The 19,680-nt window shown below is 39.3% G+C and overlaps 1 protein-coding gene across 6 annotated transcripts in view; it reads left to right on the top strand.

The window, feature by feature from the left end:
- The window catches only part of TBC1D1 (TBC1 domain family member 1), a 113,311-nt gene that overhangs the window by 8,996 nt on the left and 84,635 nt on the right, over window positions 1–19,680 (top strand). The window lies entirely within an intron of this gene.

Genomic DNA, 19,680 nt, shown 5'->3' with positions numbered 1-19,680 from the left:
ATCCTGCTACATGCTGCTTGCCTGACTCATGGGAGATGTCCTGCTTAAGCACCTTGGAAGTATTATGTGAATATACACAGCACATGGGATTTATGCCAACCTGCCCAATAGCAAAACATTGTGTAGTTCCAAATCCATGGTCTCAAGCTTAGAGCTCAAAACATATGGAAACGGCTTTAGTTAAATCCCCTCAGATAAGAAGGCAGTTCCGGTAAATTAGAAGGCAAATATGTTGTAAATCATAAGCATTCAAGTGAGAAATGCTGTCAAGTTAAAATGTCAAATGTATGTGAGGCAGCAGGAATAATGAGCAGATGTTTCAGAACTTGGCATTGAATAGAAGTTAGTAAATGCATTTTGCAGTTTGCTTATGTGTTTATTTTTGCCTGTTATTTTTATGGGATTATAGTGAGTACACAGCACTGATCACCTCCAGTACATTTTCTTTTGCAACAGAGGATTGAAGCACTTCCTTGTGTTTGATCAAATTCCTAGACATCTTTGAAATGAAAAAGAAGGAAGTAAGTCTTGAGTTAAATTTGTAGCTGTCTACATGTTTTTGGAGACATGACCCAGAATTTTTTGATACCTATTTTAACTCCTTAGCCCCAGATTTACACAGCTATCTGTCATTTCAAAAACTACCCTCTACCTGGTCTCTTAATTTGCCCTGATTGCAAAGATGATTTCTCTTGACTTTTTTGCAGGCTAGGTTCTTAATTTGGAGGTAGACATTCCATTTGTGGAACTATGTTTCAACAAATCTTACCTTCTGAAGTGAAGCCCTGCTCATTTTACTTAAATTCAGTGAAATTTCTGATTAATCTACCTTTTAAGTAAGTCCCTTATGCTTTATAGGGTGTTGTTACTCTGCTCTGAATATTGTCACATAACGCCTTTTAGCTAATTGCTGCTTGTATATTTATCAAGAGTGAACTAATGCTACCTGTTTTGCAGATACCCAACTTGAAAGCATAGAAGTGTACTGTATACTTTTGTTACAAGTTGAGGGAGCTCTCTGTTAAAAGCAAGTGAGTTGGGATGAAGAATTTTAGCATATGTTGCTTCATCATATGTTCAGCTTCAGAAGAAAAACATTTTAGAAATTGGACCTTTGCAACCTGTGTGACTCAGACTCCTGTGCTGGCACTCTTGCTCCTGAAGGCTCTTTTTTATCTGTTTGCTTCAGCTCTCTAAGAGGGACACAGTAGTCCAGATAGGTTTAGTCACAGAGTCTGTGTGTTCATAACAACTCTTCACCCAGCCATCTTGGACATCCTGACTTCTGTGGTAATTGCACTTCATCTAGTTAAAAAAAAAAACAAACAACAAAACAACTGGTTACTAATTACAATAATATTGTCAATTGCAAGAGCCACAGTACTTTGTATCTGCATGGATAAGGATAAATCTGTAGTAGAGATTTGACAAAGAGTTCTCAGATTAGGTCAGGTCTGACTGAGGATATGAAGTAGAAGGTACTTTGTAGGTATGCAAATAAGTCCCCACTTGAGGATAAATAAAAAAAAAAGAGGGCAGAAGGATGTTTGTGGGGGGAGTAGAGTAGGAAGGTTAGTATGTTAAGATGAAAGGTGAGCAGAAGACTAAACAGTCAGTAAAGGCCTTTGAAGAGGAGGACAAGAAACTTGAACTTCATGCAGACAGAGGAATAGCAGTGGAAGTGGTAGAAAGTGCAGAAAACCAGAAATGGTCAGGCCAGGCTTTTAGCTCAGCTTTGCAGATAGACTGCAGTCCATTAGCGGTAGTTGTGCTCCTTTATATTTACAAATTGAGCAACGACATACTTGATTAGTGAGAGATTATTTTACTGTTTAATACAAAAGCATTTTTTAACACTAAAATCTAGAAGTGATGGGGGTGTGGGAACACATGAATGTTTTTCCTGCATATGAATACAGGGCTTTTAAATTCATTGTTGCTCCATTACCAGAATATCCACTTTAGAGAAGAAATCAGTAAACAGGTAATTAATACTAAATAATATCAGGATTGTTTGCAAGGAACTATTTGTTCTGCTTCTCTTTAGAAGTGAAAGGAAAGGCAGTGCCCTATCATGGGTCTTTGTCTTCACTCTGTAGGTTCTTGTGTATTTATTTCCATTGGGTCATCATGGCGGTACACAGCTCACTTCCCCTACTGGTATAGCAGTAAGTAGAGAAGGATGAGAGAAGCTTTCGTGGCAAACTGCTCCTTGGCATGTTACTTGAAAACAAGCACATGCATATAGAGATCATTCCACTCCACTTAGTACTAAAAGGGTGGGTTTACACAGCCTAGGGAGAGCTTCTCTTATGGATTAGATTTCCCTTTCTAAGCAGAGCTGTTGGCTGTGGGATCTGTAGCCTTCCATCCTTCTTCGTGTTTAACCTCAATAAGTTTCCACTAATTACAGATAGTGGACTTTCTTATCCCTTCACCCTCATTCTGTGGAGGTTCTGATGGGGCCTTATGGTTGGTTAATTTCTGCCTGAGGGTGGGACTGAAGCATTAATGCGTATCCCTTGTAGGTGCTCAGGAATGGAGCTAGATTTAACTATATTTCCTGCAGGGGGCTTATGAAAACTACTGATAGGTCATAGATGGGAATTATGCATACTGTGTTGAGTAATGAAGGTAGAAGCTGAGGAAAAATTAACTGTCCAGTTAATCTGTGCTTGCAGGTTAGGACCTTCATCATAAGACCACAGCCTTGTTGAACAGCTTGGCCAGAGTGCTTGGGTAGAGTACAAATGCAATGGCTTCAATGAAAACATACATGCTATCAGTGTGCGTATCTTCCCAGCAGTGTCTGATCTGATGCTTGCTTATGTTCTACAGAAATGTGATGCTATTGACATCGTTGTTGTTGAAAACTTTATACATTAAAATTACTGTCGTTTTTGTAATACACTTGAGATGTGGTAGTTAGAAAGTGTTTGGAACTGTGGGTAAGGTGTGCTGTTTCCTTCATGAGCTCGTTTTCCACAAGCACAGCACCCCTTTCCTTCTGTAAGACCCCTTGCTTTAGCTTGTCGTTCACTGAGGAACAAAAGAGAGAGATAATGAGAAGCTAATCGTGCACTGTCATGTGATACCTCCCTCCAGCAGATACAAAATAGCCAAAACATTACAGAGGAAGAGTAATTTCTGTTCTTATTTTCAGTTTGGAACAGTAATTCCACATGCCATTATGTTGATCTTTCTTTAGTGTACCAAATGATTATTATTTTTTTTACTTAAATATGTTTAATCTTATTTGATGGATGTTTTGGCTGGCAAGTGGAATACTGGTCACTAGTTTATCTGATAATGCCCTGGGCTAGTTTAGAAATAAGGCAAGTTAAGGTTGTCCTGTCCTTTCTTATACTTTTATATTTATTGTAAATAAAGAATAACAGTTCAAAAGTTACTGGTTTCACAGAAGTCTGAGTCAAAAGAGGGCATTCAGTACCTTAGCCTTTTCCACATCCTATGCTCCATTCAGCAGTAGGCCCTTATTTTCCCTAGTTTTCCTGTTGTCACCTATGTAGTTTAGAAGCCCTTCTTGTTGCCTTTGATATCCCTTGCCAGATTTGACTTCAAGTGGTCTTTGGATTTCCTAATCATGTCTCTGCAATGCTCAGTGTGTATATGTTCCTCTCAAGTTACCTGTCCCTGCTTCCACCCTCTGTATTCTCCCTTTTTATGTTTGAATTTTGTTAGGAGCTCTTCATTCATCCATGCAGGCATATTTTTCTTGTTCATTTGGGTGGACTGCTCTTGAGCTTGAAGGAGGTGGTCTTTGAATAACAACAAGCTTTCTTGGATGCTCTTCCCTCCAGGGCCTTTATTCCATGGTGCTTTTTCAAGTAGACCCGTGAAGAGGCCAAAATCTGCTTTTCTGAATCCCAGGGTTTTGATTGTGTGTTTTGCCTTGCTTTTCAGTATTCTGCACTCCACCATCTCATGGTCACTGCAGCCAAGACTGCCTTTGACCTGCATATTGCACAACAGTCAGAGTTGGAAGGGACCTCTGGAGGCTATCTAGTCCAATGCCCCTGCTAAAGCAGGTTCATCTAGATCAGGTCGCACAGAGTTGCGTCCAGGTGGGTTTTGAATGTCTCCAGTGAAGGAGACTCCACAACCTCTCTGGGCAGCCTGTTCCAGTGTTCTCTCACTCTCAAAGTATAGAAGTTTTTCCTCATATTCAGATGGAACTTGTTGTGTTGCAGTTTGTGCCCGTTGCCCCTTGTCCTGTCGCTGGGCACCACTGAAAAGAGCCTGGCCCCATCCTCTTGACACACTCCCCCTTAAGATATTTGTATGCATTGATAAGATCCCCTCCTCAGTCTTTTCTTCTCCAGGCGAAACAGTCCCAGATCTCTCAGCCTTTCATCACAAGGGAGATGTTCCATCATCTATGTAGCCCTCTGCTGGACCCTCCCCAGTGGTTCATCTCCAACAAACCCTTCCATGCTGGTAAACATCAGGTCCAGCAGAGCACCTCTCCTCATCACCTCCTCTGTCACTTGGGTCAGCAAGTTGTCATTGATGCTAGATTGATTATGCCCTGCTGTGTTCTTCCTCCAGCAGATACCTGAATAGCTGAAGTCCCCCATCAGGACCAGAGTCTGCAAATGTGAAGCTATTTCTTGTAAACTGCCTCATCCACCTGTTCTTCCTGGTCACAGGGTGAAATAAATTCCTATATGCAGAGCAGAAGTCAGCAGCACTGTCACCTTTTTTTTTAGTGAAGTAGGTGCTCAAGAGTGTTTGAAAGTTTCTCCTTTTTTCTTTCTGTGATATGAACTGATGGTTTAGGGGATTTGAGGGACAGCCTGGAAACTTGAGCCTGATGTCTTATAAGGAGAAATATTTCTGTGACATTATCAATGATTGATGCAGAGCTAGAGTATGAAGAAATGTAAAAATTTCAGTTCTGATTTTGTAAGGGTTAAATTGAGTTGGGGTGGTGTTGGTGGTGGGTTTTTTTCCTTCTTCATTCTTCCCAAGAGTCTGGACACAAATTGTCATAACAGCCTGTAATATATGCTTGTGTTTATCAGAGCTGTTAATGCTCTAATAGCAAAATACTGGATGGAACTGTTCTTTTCTATTTTATAGAGAAGTGTTGCTCATGATTTAAGCAGGATCAGAGCTGCACGAGTCTGGTTGCTTCTTCTGAATCTTCATTCTGTAGCATCATAAATCAAGGACAGCTTTTGGCCCAGGAGCTGGGCTTCTGACAGCTGCAGGAATGTTACCATGAGAGTTGCAGTGCCTGTAGTGTTGCAGCAGACTAGGTCAGCTGCTTGAGACCTGAGCCTGTTCATTGACTTTACTTACGCCAGATCTGCCCCATAGCAGACACAGGTAAGTCCCATCTCCTTGGGCTAAGGCACTTTTTAAAATGTAGTGCTTGCCCTGTTACTGAGCTGCTTGGTTACAGCAGTGATCTTTCCTTTTGTCAGAGGTCTTGAGATTTTTAGTCCACCAATTGCTTAAATAGTTACTAAGTTTTTAAACAACCTTCACCTACTTTTATGGGTTACAATAGCTTATGCACTTAAGTAGATCATGCTGTATTACCTGGAATGCAGTACTCTCTGTTGCTTGTGACCTGATTATGTGCTGGAGAAGCTGGTTTCAGATAATCAACACTTAGCTCTCTGAGACTGCACAGAGCTGATGTTGTGAGGGAGCTTCACATTATTCATCTATAAAAGGAATGGCAGAGGCCCAGTGAACTCCAAAGCAGTTGTTATGAGGCTTAGCTTCAAGACTGAGGATTCTTACACCACTTGTTTTTTCATTAGACTCTAAGATACAGCCTATCTCCGTTTTAATAGCACCATATCCCTTTCTTAAAAGAATTCAGGCAAGATAATTGTACAGATGGAGGTGATCTTTTCCTACTGTATTTTACTGCTTGATGAGTCTAGGGAGATTTAAACACAGTTCTTTTGCAAAAAGCATAAACACTGAAACAAAATGAGGTAACTGGTCTTATTTCAGTGCAACTGAAAGCTTAATTTGGCTGTTTTCTGCCTCTTATTCTTATGCACGGTTGGGGTTTTTTGATGGAATCTATGTAACTGAAAATTGCTAGCACTGCTTTTTGGCTTAGAAAGTCTCTCCTGTCTCCCAAATGCTAAATGGGGAAATTAATGTAAGAAACAGAAGGAAAAAAAATCCAACAGAACAAATGCAAAATCAAATACGTATTTGTGCACTTAACATAGTCAGGTATATAAAGTAGGTCAAAGTTTAGCTGTGTAAATCTTAAGTGTCTTATGTAATGCAAACAGCCAGCTGTGCTTTGGACTCACAATTAATCAGGCTTTATGCTTATTCTGAGCCTATAGCATAACTGTGACTACACCAGCTCTGTCCTGGGACCTGTTCAAAGGATTTATGTATGTGAACTCTTACTTCAGGGAGCTTTAGTAGCCAATGTCCCTGTCCCTAGCAGCACTATCCCAAGCCTTTATGGGGCTCTTGTCAGACCCTAAAGTGACTGTAACGTCCCGGTTCAGCTAAGTGCTCCTGTGCTCACCCTAGTTTTATAAGAAATAATGTGTTATTTCACTCAACCTCATGTGTGATTGCCGCATAGAGGAAGTCATTGTGCAATAGCAGTTCTGTTTCCTGACTTAAGTTGGAGATAATGTCTTACCAAAGAAGATGAAATTAATCACATGGTTTGTAAAGAGATGCCTATTCCCACTCTTAAAAAAGCAGCAGCAACATGAAAAATTGTATTTTCTTGTGATCTCTTAATTCTCCTAAATCATACGGAAATTTCTGCTACTGAATGACTAATAAAACCTCTTACAGAATACTATACTGTTGAAGTCACAGTATCAGATGACACTGTTAGCATATTTTTTGACTTAAATTGAAAGTAGCTGTGCTTTACTTGTGCTGTCATGTGCACTTTATTTTAGAGCCAGAATTTTTGCCAAGGTTATTTATTGTTCTTTCACTTTTTCTGTTGGGGATTGTAGCAGAAATATAAAATGGTGGAACTGAGGCTAAAACATAATTAGCAGATTGTGATGGTTTCTCGTCTGACTATTGACAATTCCTTTGGTTTTACAAGGTCTTTTTTTTTTTTTTTTTTTTTTTACAAGATGCTTGTGGACTATGAAGTCCAGTATGGGTAATTTGAGCTATAATGGCCCAGCATCCTTGAGAGTTACAGTAGAGTTTCCTTCAAAATCTTCCTCCTCATGAAAAGAAGAGATTCCTTGCATATCTCCAATAAGAAATTTGTTCTTAATGTCTTAACCTAGTCTCAGTCCAGATTTTGGTGGCTTTGTGCTCCCTTGGTTGCTGGCTTACACATACCCACCTTTTCCCCTGGTCTTGAATTACACTGTGGTGTATCACTCAGTGAGGCAGTTCAGAGCAATTTCAAATATTCCAAAAGGAAAAGTGATACAATTTCAATTAAGTTAGTATCCTAACCTGATCACAGAACAGTTTCATGAGTACTTTTCTGAGTCATGGAGAAGCAAGGCTGCACTATATAGAGCAGAGAGAAGGCTGGACCTCAGATCCCAAATTCAGTCGGTCTTAAACTGCCATGGGGTTTTAGTTCAAGTGTAATATCTGATGATACAGTGAGGAGATCTAACAGCTGTCCTTTGTCAAAAGAGGTGGTTCTGTTATTCTTTTCTCTTCTGATTTGTTCCTTGATGTACATTGTTAGTGTTTTCCCTTGTGCTGGCATTGATGTTTGTCCAGCTCTGTGTTGAGTTACTTTAAGGGCTAAGGTAACTTGAATTGCATTCTGCTCCAGACCAACTAGTTCACCTTAGGTGTTTTGTCAGATTCCAAGTTGACATAAATTTGGAAACTAAAGTGAAAACATAAAATAATTTGGGACAAATTTTTCCTGTTACTTTCGAAAGCAGATGATGGAAGTAGAGTGTAGCACCAGAGGTACTTTAAAGGGATTGGGCTGTGCAGCAGGAAACCTGATGTTCTTTCTTTGTATAGTGACATAGATTCTGAAAGTAGGGCTATGAGGATAGAGTTGCACAGGGGGACTTGCTGGCTTGCTTGGCCTCTGCACACAGAACCACCTAGGCAAAGTGTCAGAGACTTTGAAGTCTGTCCTGCTAGCACTGTGTGAGAAGAAGTCACTGTGTACCTTCCCAGTGAGTACAAAGGTGGAGTATCCTTGCTGTAAGAAGACATCAACAACATGGGAACAATCTGTGTGCTGGTAAATAATCTTCTTACAATCTTGTGTCTGCTGCTGTTATGGTGATGGGCTTTTAGTACATTTCCATGATTTATACCTCACTGTCTTAAAATTACTAGTGGACCTGCCTTTGAGGGGTTGCCTGTGTTGTGAAATACTGTCATGTGACAATTTCTTCATTTTTGTGGGTTCACCCTCACTCTGACATGAACTTTCTGGTACTCATCCTGTGCTTTATTTATTTCATTTTCTCAGCTGGGTTAATTTCTTTCTGCTTTGTTAAGCAATACCCTCACCAAGAAATGAATCAACCTCTGTGACCAACTTCTTAAACTTTGCAAAAGTTTGGTGATGCTGTAGTATTTAGATTTGATTGAAAAGCTTGAAAATCAGTGTGAAAGATGAATGTGAAAATTTGAAAACTGTATGGATTCAGCTCTTCAGTTGAGAAGCTGTGTTTACCCATGCATTACCCCAGTGCTGAACATACTAAATTCCCCAGCTTCACAAGCGGTAACAATAACAAAATGGTAACAGCAAAGTTGTTCAGCTCACCTTACTGCAAAGGTGTTGGATGCAATCCGCACAAAGGAAGCGAATGGGTCTCCTCATTGCCTTGCAGCCTAGTCAGACCTACAGCTTCAAACCAACTCACAGCCAGCTGAAAATTCTAGGCAAAAAGAATAAAAGAAAAAAAAAAAAGTTGTGCCTGTGGAAATGTTCTGAGTGAGAAAGAGAGTGAGTCTAGAAACCCAGGTAGCATATACAAATCAAGAGTTCAGAAGTCCTGTTTGCTATATAGCAACATTGACTATTAAGCTTAATATATGATACTACAAAGAGGAATAATTAATGATGAAGTTATTCCTGCAGTCACCCACTGCTATGGCTTGGTGAAGTTAATTTAAGACTAGAGGATGTTTTGAAAAATGCTTCCTTATTGACCACCAAACACAAGTCAGAAAGTCTAATCTAGATTCAGTAGGTGGTGTTTATTTTTCATTTAATGATATTAAGGAAAATAAAGTACGTGCAGTTGTGATATTTTTAAATTATTTTATGGGTGCATGGTACAATGATAGCTGTATGCAATTTAAAGCTAGAAGGTTTCTTTTAGAAGGGGAAAAACCCTGCTTTGAAAAAGAACAGTTTTTATAAAAACCTACTGTTACTTAATACAGTGTAAAGTTTTTGTGGCACGTAGTACAATAACGTATTGTGGACAGTTACAAACTCTCCAGACAGACTCAAGAGTGGTTCTGGCACAAATCAGATTGTAGGACTGGGTCCTACATCAGTGATCTTTCCCCAAGATTGGTAAAATCAAAACCTTTCTATCTTTTCTGCATCACAGGTTTCTCTGAAAAGCTTAGAGCTACTTAAACATGAACATTCATGTTCAGGCGGCTGCATTTTCTTTTTTTCAGACTTTAAAATGGCCCTAATGGACAAGTTCAAGCCATCCACATTAAAATATGAAAATACCAATTCATAAATTATGATACTGAGTAAATCACCTTCCTGCAATAGCTCCTCATTTTTCCATGCAATCATCTTTTCATTTAGTTTTGCCTGCATGGGGCTGACGTTTATGCTGTGCCTTCAAGGTCATCAGATGTGAGCTCTTTAGCTGTAGTGGAGCAGAAAACCAAAGCAGAGGACACATATATAACTGCTGTATTTATTTTAGCAGCACAATCTCCCATCCTGTCATATGTCAAAGTGAATAATAGTAACAAATCACTGTCATAAAATCAGTGCTTTCCCTTGCCCAGTGTAGACACAGTTGTTCTATATTTCTGTTTTTTTACCCTCTCTGTGGACATCAAGATACGGGAAGGGCTGTGGGAAATATTTTCCTAAAGAATGATTTGTGTGACTGGACAAATACAGGCTTAAATGGATATGTGTGTCTGCCCTGAAGGTTGATCGTCGAGGATCTGATACAAGGATTGAGTGGATAATGCCAGTTTGTACTTGGTTTGTCCTTTGTATGGAACTGCTGGTTGATGTGGACTCCTCCTTTCTTTCCCACCCTCCCCCCACTTTTCCCAGAGTGACAGTAATTGAGATCTATTGCTGGTCATAAAAGAGCTTCGCTGCTGGTGATTCTTCTTGCATTGGGTTAAGTTTGATCCTACATAACTGATTGAATGCTTTTCATTTGCAAAATTCTTATTTCAGCCTTTAAAAGAACCTCACAAAACCAGCTTCACACATGCAAATGTGCTTAAAAATTGTATTCTTAGTGATCATGATGTACTGTGGTTTGTTGAGTTGCTTTGTTGCTTCAGTGCTGTACTTCAATCATAAGGTAAAGAACTTTCACAGGAAGAGAGAATGAAGGATAAAATTCTTAATTCTTGAGATTTCTGGAGGCCACATTCGGCACAAAGGTGAAAAATAGAGCTTGCAGCTAATGTCTGGTGGTGTAGTTTATATCTAAACCTATGGCTAACTGAAATGGAGCTGTTTCTTTGAGAGTCTAAAAAGCAAATCGTCTGTAAACCTTCTGAGTCTTTGATGCTGAAAGCCTGTATGCACTTAAATTCAGGCTAGTTCCACTGAAGACAACAGACATGCTTGCAATAATGACATTGAATGTGCTTGCAGATGCTTGCTTGGTTAGCACCTAAAATACCTAGTATATATAATTCTGCTTGGTTTTATCTTTAGACTTTTTCCAACGACAGTTATGTTGTTCATGTTTCAAATTTCTGTAATTAATTCATTGAGGAAGATTTTTAGTGAAACAGAAGCACTTTTAAAAGCAGGTTAAAAAAAACCCTGATAACTGTAATTCATTAACATATTCAGGATAATTAACATAGTTGATTCAACACCACTATTAGGAAAATCGGGTTTCTTTCTTTGATTAAAAATGCAAATGAGAGAATGACACATGTCTAGGAAGCAATAATGTACTAAAGCCTTAAGAAAAGCAAAGCCCCGTTCATCACTTTTTGATTCTCTGCTGACTACTAAAATCACATTCTAATGTGCATCTCCAAGTACAAATAGCGTTGGTCCCTGCAGAGATCTCTAACCGAGGCTGAACTCAGCGGCATTTCTAGCAGTTGTGTTAAGACGTTAGGGCCCCTTTAGTTTGGCCTGCAGTCCAGGAGTAATGAGGCGCTTTCATTTTCCTGGTTTAAGTGCATATTTCAAAATGGCACAATAGCGGGTAATGATCTACTGGAACGAGGCACTCCGATTCCCAAAGCAGAACTGGGATTTATGAGAGGAAACAGTCGCATCTGCGGAGCTCTGTGCTGTGTTTCTGCTTTCGCAGAGCACCGTAAGGCATTTCTGCCAGTAACATTTTCATAGTCAGGCCCGTAGGAAGTTTCTCTAATTGCAGGAAGTGAACTTCATTGTTCTCAAAAGGGATTAGTCCCCAGAGCTCATAACTCCTTCCCCCCCTGCCGTCCTCCTTTCCCAACAGTTTGCAGATTCACCATGGTTTAAGATGAGGTGTTTAAGTGCCACTTAGTGGCTGTCCAGAGCAAATGTAAGATGCGGCTGTAGCTGTGACAATTTTCACCTCTCCTGCTCTTGCTTTCCACCAGCAAAGGAATTCCTCACCTTATCTTAGAGATACTGAAGGCTTAATCTAAGACTTGTTGAAATCAATTAAAAGACCCTGGTGGGCTTTTGTTAAGAATTTCAATACCATTACTCCCTTTGCACTTCCCCCCCTCCCCCCCCCCCAAAAAAAAAAAAAAAAAAAAAAATTGTCCTTTTGAAGTTTTGTTTGGGATTTTATTGGGGTTTTTTGGCAATGAATGCCTGTAGAAGTATTGTAATGACTTGATATTTTATTATGCGGTGAGCTAGCACAGGAACCAACAATAAAGATGCTGTCTCTAGAACTTGAATACTAGTGTTCCTGGAGTTTATTCTTAGGATTAAAATTCACAAAACAAGATGTGCTTAACTGGGGTTAGTGTTTGGCATCAGCTGATGTTCTGGGACACCTCAGTTCCCCTCAGCAGAGTATCTGATAGATGTGAAGATATTATCTCTCAGTTACATTCTGAGCTTGATATAATATGCTTGTACCTGGATAAGGACCAAAGTTTCTCTTCTAGAAACTTGCAGGACTTCAGAATATTCTTTACATATATGTTATTGACTCTGCAATGAACTAGATACATCCAGGGGACAACAAACCTCAGAGTGTGTGCATTGCTTGCATGCAGGCTTCCTTTTTACTGGGAGGAGGTTTTCAGTGGGTTCCCAGGAACCTCAAACAAACAAAACATAGCTTTCTGATTTAGAGGTACATTTCTTGTTAAGGTTACAGAATACAAACTGTCAAGGTCTCAGGATAAATCCCTTCACATAAGTTGAGACTGTGTACTTCTAACAAGCCATAAAAAAGCTATGTATGTGACAAATTTTCCTTACCTGGATAACCCTCAGTGATGTGACTTACACATATATGCATGTGCATGTCAGTCAGTTCTGGAAATCTTGATGCCAGCTTGAAACATCATCTGAATTAGACTACTAGGCAGTATGTAGTCCCAACTGGGTTGTGAGCAAAACCAGAGCATGTGTATGGGGATGACATTATGGATCTACAGTGAGAGAATGTAATACTTGATTCATGTTTGGCTTTGTGTATATTATAGCTTTTTGCATGTTAGAAACAAACTGGGAAAATGAATTAAATCTACTTTATATTTTCCTCATAGATTGTGATTGAAACCAACAGGAGACTTGAGAATTCATTACAACCTGGGGTAAAACACCCTGCTCAGCTAACTTCTGAGGTTTACTTACTCATTTGGGTCTTTGTGCCAGTAAACACATTCAAATATGTGAGCTCAGACTCAGAAGTTGCAGTGGTATCTGTACTCACCAGATAGTTTGAGTGAAGAGTTAGCTGTCCAGCCCATCCATCCAGCTGTGTGCAGGTTTCTCCTGGAATGCCAGAATTTCTTATTGGTACAGGGAATGCCCGGGAGGGAGGAAATGGCAGAGTTGGCCCATGATTATTTTATTATAACTTTATTTATTTCAGTAGTGTATCAGAAATCAAATAACATTTTGGGGATTTATTCCTTAAAATATGTACTCATTTCCCAGACTTTACCTACTCCAGGAGTCTTACATGAAATGATGCAGCTATCTAGCATTTTCAGTGATAAGACATGGTTAAAGAAACCTGTAGTAAGGGAATGCATTTGGTCTTGGTGGATTGTGGTTGTGGGATAGCTGACTCAGCACATGAAGGCTTCCATTGTTCTGGCAGATGAGCGGAAGCTCAGTCGGCACATGTGGCTGAAATGTGCACTGGTGTCTTACAGTAATATATCCTGAGCTCTTTGAAGCGATACAGCTTTATCAAAACCACAGAAGAGCCATAAGGACAAAACCTGTTGCTATTTTTTTAAAATCTCTGTATTGTGTGCTGTATTTCACAATTTTTAGGAGTCACAATGGAATTGGCTTAAAATAACTAAATGTGGAATGTCATTTGTAATGAAACCAGGAGCTGCAAACTTCTGAATGGAAAGCTGAATCATGGGGAAAGTGTTTTTTCAGATTGTTAGAGACAGTATTTGAATCTTATTTAAAAGGTGGTTTATTACCATTTTGCAGCTTTTGCTGTAATTGAAAGACAGTATGACTTAGCCAGAAAAATATAAAAGCAGAAGAGCGAAAGAGTCCACGTCATTGCCAAAGATACACTTGATGTGTCAATAAGCCCTGAGAAGAGGGTAGGAAGGGGAGAAATAAGAAACAGTAAGTTAAAAGTAAGTGCAGGGGAACATTGCTGATAAAACTTTCCACTTGCAAGATAGCTGAGAAGGAATACCATCAACAGCACAACACAGCAAAATAAAAATCGTAGATAATTTAATAAAAAGGCAGATTTGTATGCACCATATGAAATGACTGTACATGCAAATTATTACATTAGTAAGTTCCAGTGATATTCTCAATTCCACGTTACACAGGAAACATCTTGGGAAGGACTGTGCTGCAGCTTGTAATCAAATGGAAGGTTGGTGACAAAAAGCGGTGTGGAGCGAGGGCCAGGCAGATTGCTGAGTGCACTTCTTAATCGGCTGTGAGGGACTGCTGTGGTTCTCAGCAGACTGCTGCAGTTCTCCCCCTGGGGTTTTGTCCAAGAGCACTGCAGCAGGGAGGTTATAATATGAGGGCAACATTACAGAAATTAAAATTTCTTCAGCTTGATTCTGGAAAAGAACAGGACAATATGGTATTTGTTTCCTCTTTTTGTTATCTACCTTTAAGATGCGTAAGGATATAGTAACAGCTTGGTCTGTGATTTTGGTGGATCCTTCTCAAATGAGTAGTTTTTACACATAGGTGCTCATCATATCTAAATAGCTTCATTGACTGTAGGTAAGTTTTTGACCCTACACCTGCTAAGAGATAAACCTGAACTGGTATTTTTTATTGTTAAGCTCTTTCCAGCAGAACTAAGAGTATTATGGGTTGGGGGCAGAATGGTTAACACTTAAAAGTTTTATTCTAACTGTTGATTTTTTTCAGTTTACCTGAAATTAATGTTGCTTTGGAGTATTTGAACTACAGTAAAAATCCAGTCGAATCTATATACTGTCTATGGGGTTTGCAGCTGCATTCAGTTATGAGAAATTAGTGCTGTTAGAAATAGATCTGTTAAGTAAATTGTGAAGAACTGAGAAAACGGGGTACTTTTCGTGACTCTCCATACTGTGGAACTCGATATACTTTCCTAGTCTCCTACTGTTGCAACTGAAGTACACAAAATATATATGCTTAGGGTGGTGGGACTATTTTTGTGTTGATAGTTAATCATGTGAACAAAGACCTAGGCTTTTTTAAATTTTTTATTAAAAATGCTTTTTTATGTTATTCTTTACTAGAGTGTTGTAGTAGGATAAAGTTAATATGGACATCTTAACTAACATGCAGTCCCATGTAATAGAAACAGACATTCATAGTATATCTATCTCCCATTGCACATGGGGAATTGATAAATCTTGTAATTGTTTTGATTTTAACTAGTCAAGTGAAAGTTGTCATGTTCTATTTGCAGTCTAGTTCTCCTCAACATTTTCTAGACTTTTGTTACTATGTAACTTACCCATTATTGGATGTAGAAATACTTAGTATTTAAACTTTTCTTTCCTGTTGTGAGGTAGTGCTTCTCCACAAAGGAAATGAGACATACTTTAAAATGAAGTGTCTTTCTTCCTATCTGAGTAACTTGGGTTAACTGTGTAAGTTTCAAGATCAAGGAACACTTTAAATATAACCTTTAATTGCATTTCAGAAAATACTTCTTAAACTTTGAGAGGGTTTTTTTCTCCTGAGACCTTTCAGTGCTTGCCACAAGGAAGCAGTGGGAGGCTGGACAAAAGGGGTACAATTGTTCCATGGCCATATATCTGGTGCCAGGGGACATTAATCCCCATTTAATTCTCCCATCCTTCATGTCCTATTGTTGGGGGGATTTTAAAAATAAACAGTCTTACATCATTAATATTTTTATCCAGTTGTGTCATGGTGTCTGTACAGGTGTGTGACATCCCTGTGTGGTGGCTGCTGCTCTGTCCCCCAGTGCTGCCTCAGCAGCCTGGAGAGCGCAGCTAGTTGTCCCTCAGCTTGGTGACACTAAGAAGACCGAAAAATATGCCCTGCAGGGAGAAGAATGGGAGGTATCCAACAGTTTCAGCCGCAAGCAACACTTATTTGATAACCTCAAGAGTTCCACCTCTGTCTGTCACTGCACACTGGGATCATCCCCGTTTGTTTTGAGCTCGGTAATCTGCTTCTGCAGTTTGCCAGTTTGCTCTGCCTGTGCTCCATTCTTCCTGCTCCAATGTCACATAGCCAGAAAACCCTCTGTCACAAAATAGAATAAATATGTGGAACCTCTGATGTCTCTGTGTGGCAATTCCCCACTATGCACTGAGTTTCCCCTGTTGTTCATTTGCCACATTGTCCTTGTGAGTTTTTTGGATCCAACTATTCAGAAAAAAGTGATCTCTTCAAAAGTCTGCCTGGATTGATCTGCAGATTCAGGTTGTGATTTTCTACTCATTTATAGAAAAATCTAGTCTGTTGATCACTCAGCAGTGCACATTTGATCTTGGCCAAATGCAGACATTATGATCATGCTTGAATGGAATTAGTCAGAACCCATGGCAAAGTTCCTGACAGCTTTAAGTTTTGGGGATTGGGTTTTGTTTTTTTTTCTGTCTGTTGGAAGATGAAAAATACTTAATCCAGCATAAAGTTTGCCAATCCAAAGTTTACTCATCAGTGTTTTTGGAAGTGTTTGAAGTGGCAGGATGATTTCAGTCTAGATTAATCTTTTGCATCAGATAGCCGTAATGTTTATGAATGGGCACCAGGACCCTAAAGCTAGATTGTGTTTATTGTTACACTAATTATGTATAGCCTTGGTTACCTCTCTTTCTTTTTCTTTGTGTTGCTTTCCCTCTGTACCTGGATTTTGTGCATACCTTTAGTATGTATCATGTTTGTTGGTGAGATAGAGCACACTTTTAGATATACAGCATCAGTTTCTCTCCTGTAGCCCACTTCAGGTGTTGAAGGTAAAGCTATTTTTCTCTGTTACACCTGTCCTCATGCATTTAATTCCTGAGCAGGAAATGCCAATGTCACTTGTATCAAAGCATTTTAGCAGTTATAAATTTTGTGGCTGAAAAAGCAATCATCTATAAGCTAAAGCCTACAGGAGAGGTTGGAAAGGGCACCACTGTTGAGTCAGTACCCAGTGTTCTGGTGAGGAATTGTTCTCTTCTATCTGCTACATGAGGAGTGAATTGCATGTTCTCTCTGGGCACTGGCATGCAGTGTCTTGCATTTTTTGTATTTGCTACTGGTTAACAGATAGCCAAAACACTTCAGTCTACACTCTTAATTCACTAACAGTACAAATAAGATGACCCAAAACGTTGTCATCTCTGTTTCCACTGAGTATCTGGAAACCACAAGGGAAGTAATCCCATTTCCTTTGGCATAAGCTGGATTTCATCTTTAGCATGGATGTGCAGCTCAGGGCAGTGGGCTCCTATGCACTTTTCATCAAGGGGACAGCCACTGCCAGTCCGGTCTTGCTGTTGTCTCTCCTCAGGGGGCTGATGCAGATCTTGCTTGGTGAGATGGTGTGGTTTTGTGCTTAATCTTTTATTTTATTTTGTATTGAGAAAAAAGAAGTTTGCTTATAGTTTAGCCAAAAGAAGTAACAAAGCTCACTCTTCACCACAGTATCTTTTCAGAAGCCAGTTAGTCAGGCTTGATTGAGTCTTTAGATAAGATGAAATACAGAGGATTCTTAACTGTTTTCCTTCAGTGGATCCAGGTGAATCACTTGTTGTATCTTGCATCATATGAAGGTGCTATAGAAGTCTGGGTTTTGCTTAAATAGGCACCTATGTTTTGGTGTCTTTTGGTTCTTAGATATAGTTGTATTAAAACATTATTACCTTTTGAATTCACATGACAGAGTACTGTCACAGTAGTTTCAATCTTCTTAATCTGATAAAGTAGAAACCATCTAGCCTATGACTTGAAATGGGAAGGAATGAGACAACTCAAGGAAATCCTAATGAGTGGTGAAAACTAAGTAATAAAGGAATAAAAAATGTGGATGTTTTTAAACAAAGGCCAAATAATGAATAGTGGTAATTACTGGCAGGCATATTCTTCACTTGCATTTTTTCAGTTGAATTTACGAAGACTTCTTGTTTACAGGGAAAAACAGATAAATGAAACTTGTAGCAGTGAATGTGGGCAGAGGAGATCATTCCTGAGGAAAAAGCTTCAAAAGGCAATGGGATCTGCTGTAAAACTACCACCAGAGTGAACACAAAAGCAACAGGAGAGGCCAGTTCTCGGGTAATACAGTTGCAGCTATACCCTTAATGCAACTTCTTGCGAGACTTCATTCTGTGGTGGCATACTGTGAAGACTTTCAAAAATATTTAGAGCCACTAAACCTGAAGAAAGCTGAAATCAGAGGAGAATGAGTCGGAAAATGTTCCTCTTTAGAGTTAAAAGGCTGACTGCAGCCTCCTTTCTTCTTAATATTTTCTTGTCTCTCTCATCACTTTCCTTATCTCCAGATGGTTTCTTTTAATGGAAAGAGCTTTGTTGGAGGGGAAATGATGAGGCTATTTGTCTAAATTTGTGAAGGACACCTGTAAAACTGAAAGATCGTCTTTCTGATGATGTAAGCTTTAAGTTGTGGCTTTGAAGTATTTTCATTGCTACTGTTTTACAAACAGCCACAAATATCTTGCTAATATTTTCCATGATAACATGGAACAGTTCACAGGATTGAGTATTTTGGTTTGTTTTTTTTAAAGATCATATGCTTAGATAAGATGGTGTCAAATGCTGCTTACTGTTTATGCAATACAGATGTTATTCCCTGGCCCTTATTTTTTCCATTTACCTAAAATGGATATATAGTATTTTTGGAGAGACGGTTACTTGCACAAGCCAAACAAAATAGAAAAATAGAGAAGTTCTGGTTTTAGAAAGTTGAACATCCTGAGAAATGAATGCAGTTATTGTTCCTACTACATTACTAAATCTATCTTTTTTGGAAGGTGAGCAACACAGGGACCTTTTCATTTACACTGATGAATTCCATGCATTACCAAACGTTTTCATAACTGAACACTTAAGCCTAGCTTCCAGCTGTTTCCCAAATGCCAAAGAGTGCCCACTCCTCCTTTCTTCAAGGCTTGTTGTTATCATCTCCATTTAACAGATGAACTAAAGCAGGGATAACAGTGATGTAGCATGCCTGAAAGTCATGTTGACAGCAGAAGCCGGAATTACTGTTACTCTTGTTTCCTAATTCAGTGTCTTCACCACAAGACCACTCTTCTTCCCAGTCTGTAGAAGCATGTAGAAGATTTCAGAGTTCATCTAACGTCATACAGACATCACTGTAACAATTGCATGCAACAGGTTTAGAAGCTAAGTAGTGTGAAATGACATGCTGGGGATGGCTCTTTGAGCCAGTTGCAGTCAGGGTGAGAAGGCACATCTGACTGACATGAGCATTTAATGTGGATTCAGCGGAGATGTGTGTATTATTTAAAACTGTGATAGGGTGTCAGTCAGAAAGAGGGAGCTGGAAAAACTCCCAAGCAGGCAGGATCTCCTCAGAGAAAGGGCAAGAAATAATTATTTAGAAATAACGTTGTTCACACTCAGTGTTAGAGAAATGCAATTCTAATGCTACCACCAAATAGTGGAGGTACTATACAACTGTAAGCAGCGCATAAATGAGGAACACTCTGCCTTGCTCTTGCCCTCAGTTGATCTATGAAATAAAAGCAGACTCAGTTCTGTACTTCAGATGATAATACTTCTAGTGTTCTTTTAAGGTGCCTAGTTTAAATCCCTGAGAACAGATGTTGTTATTCATGTTATACATCATGAACAGTAGCAGCAGTGACAATTTCTCTCTCTATTATGCC

This window comes from Falco punctatus, assembly GCF_963210335.1.
Source record: "Falco punctatus genome assembly, chromosome: 1".
NCBI classification, from domain to species: Eukaryota; Metazoa; Chordata; class Aves; order Falconiformes; family Falconidae; genus Falco; species Falco punctatus.
The sequence above is the reverse complement of the archived record's forward strand: the minus strand, read 5'-3'. Positions and strand labels throughout refer to the sequence as shown.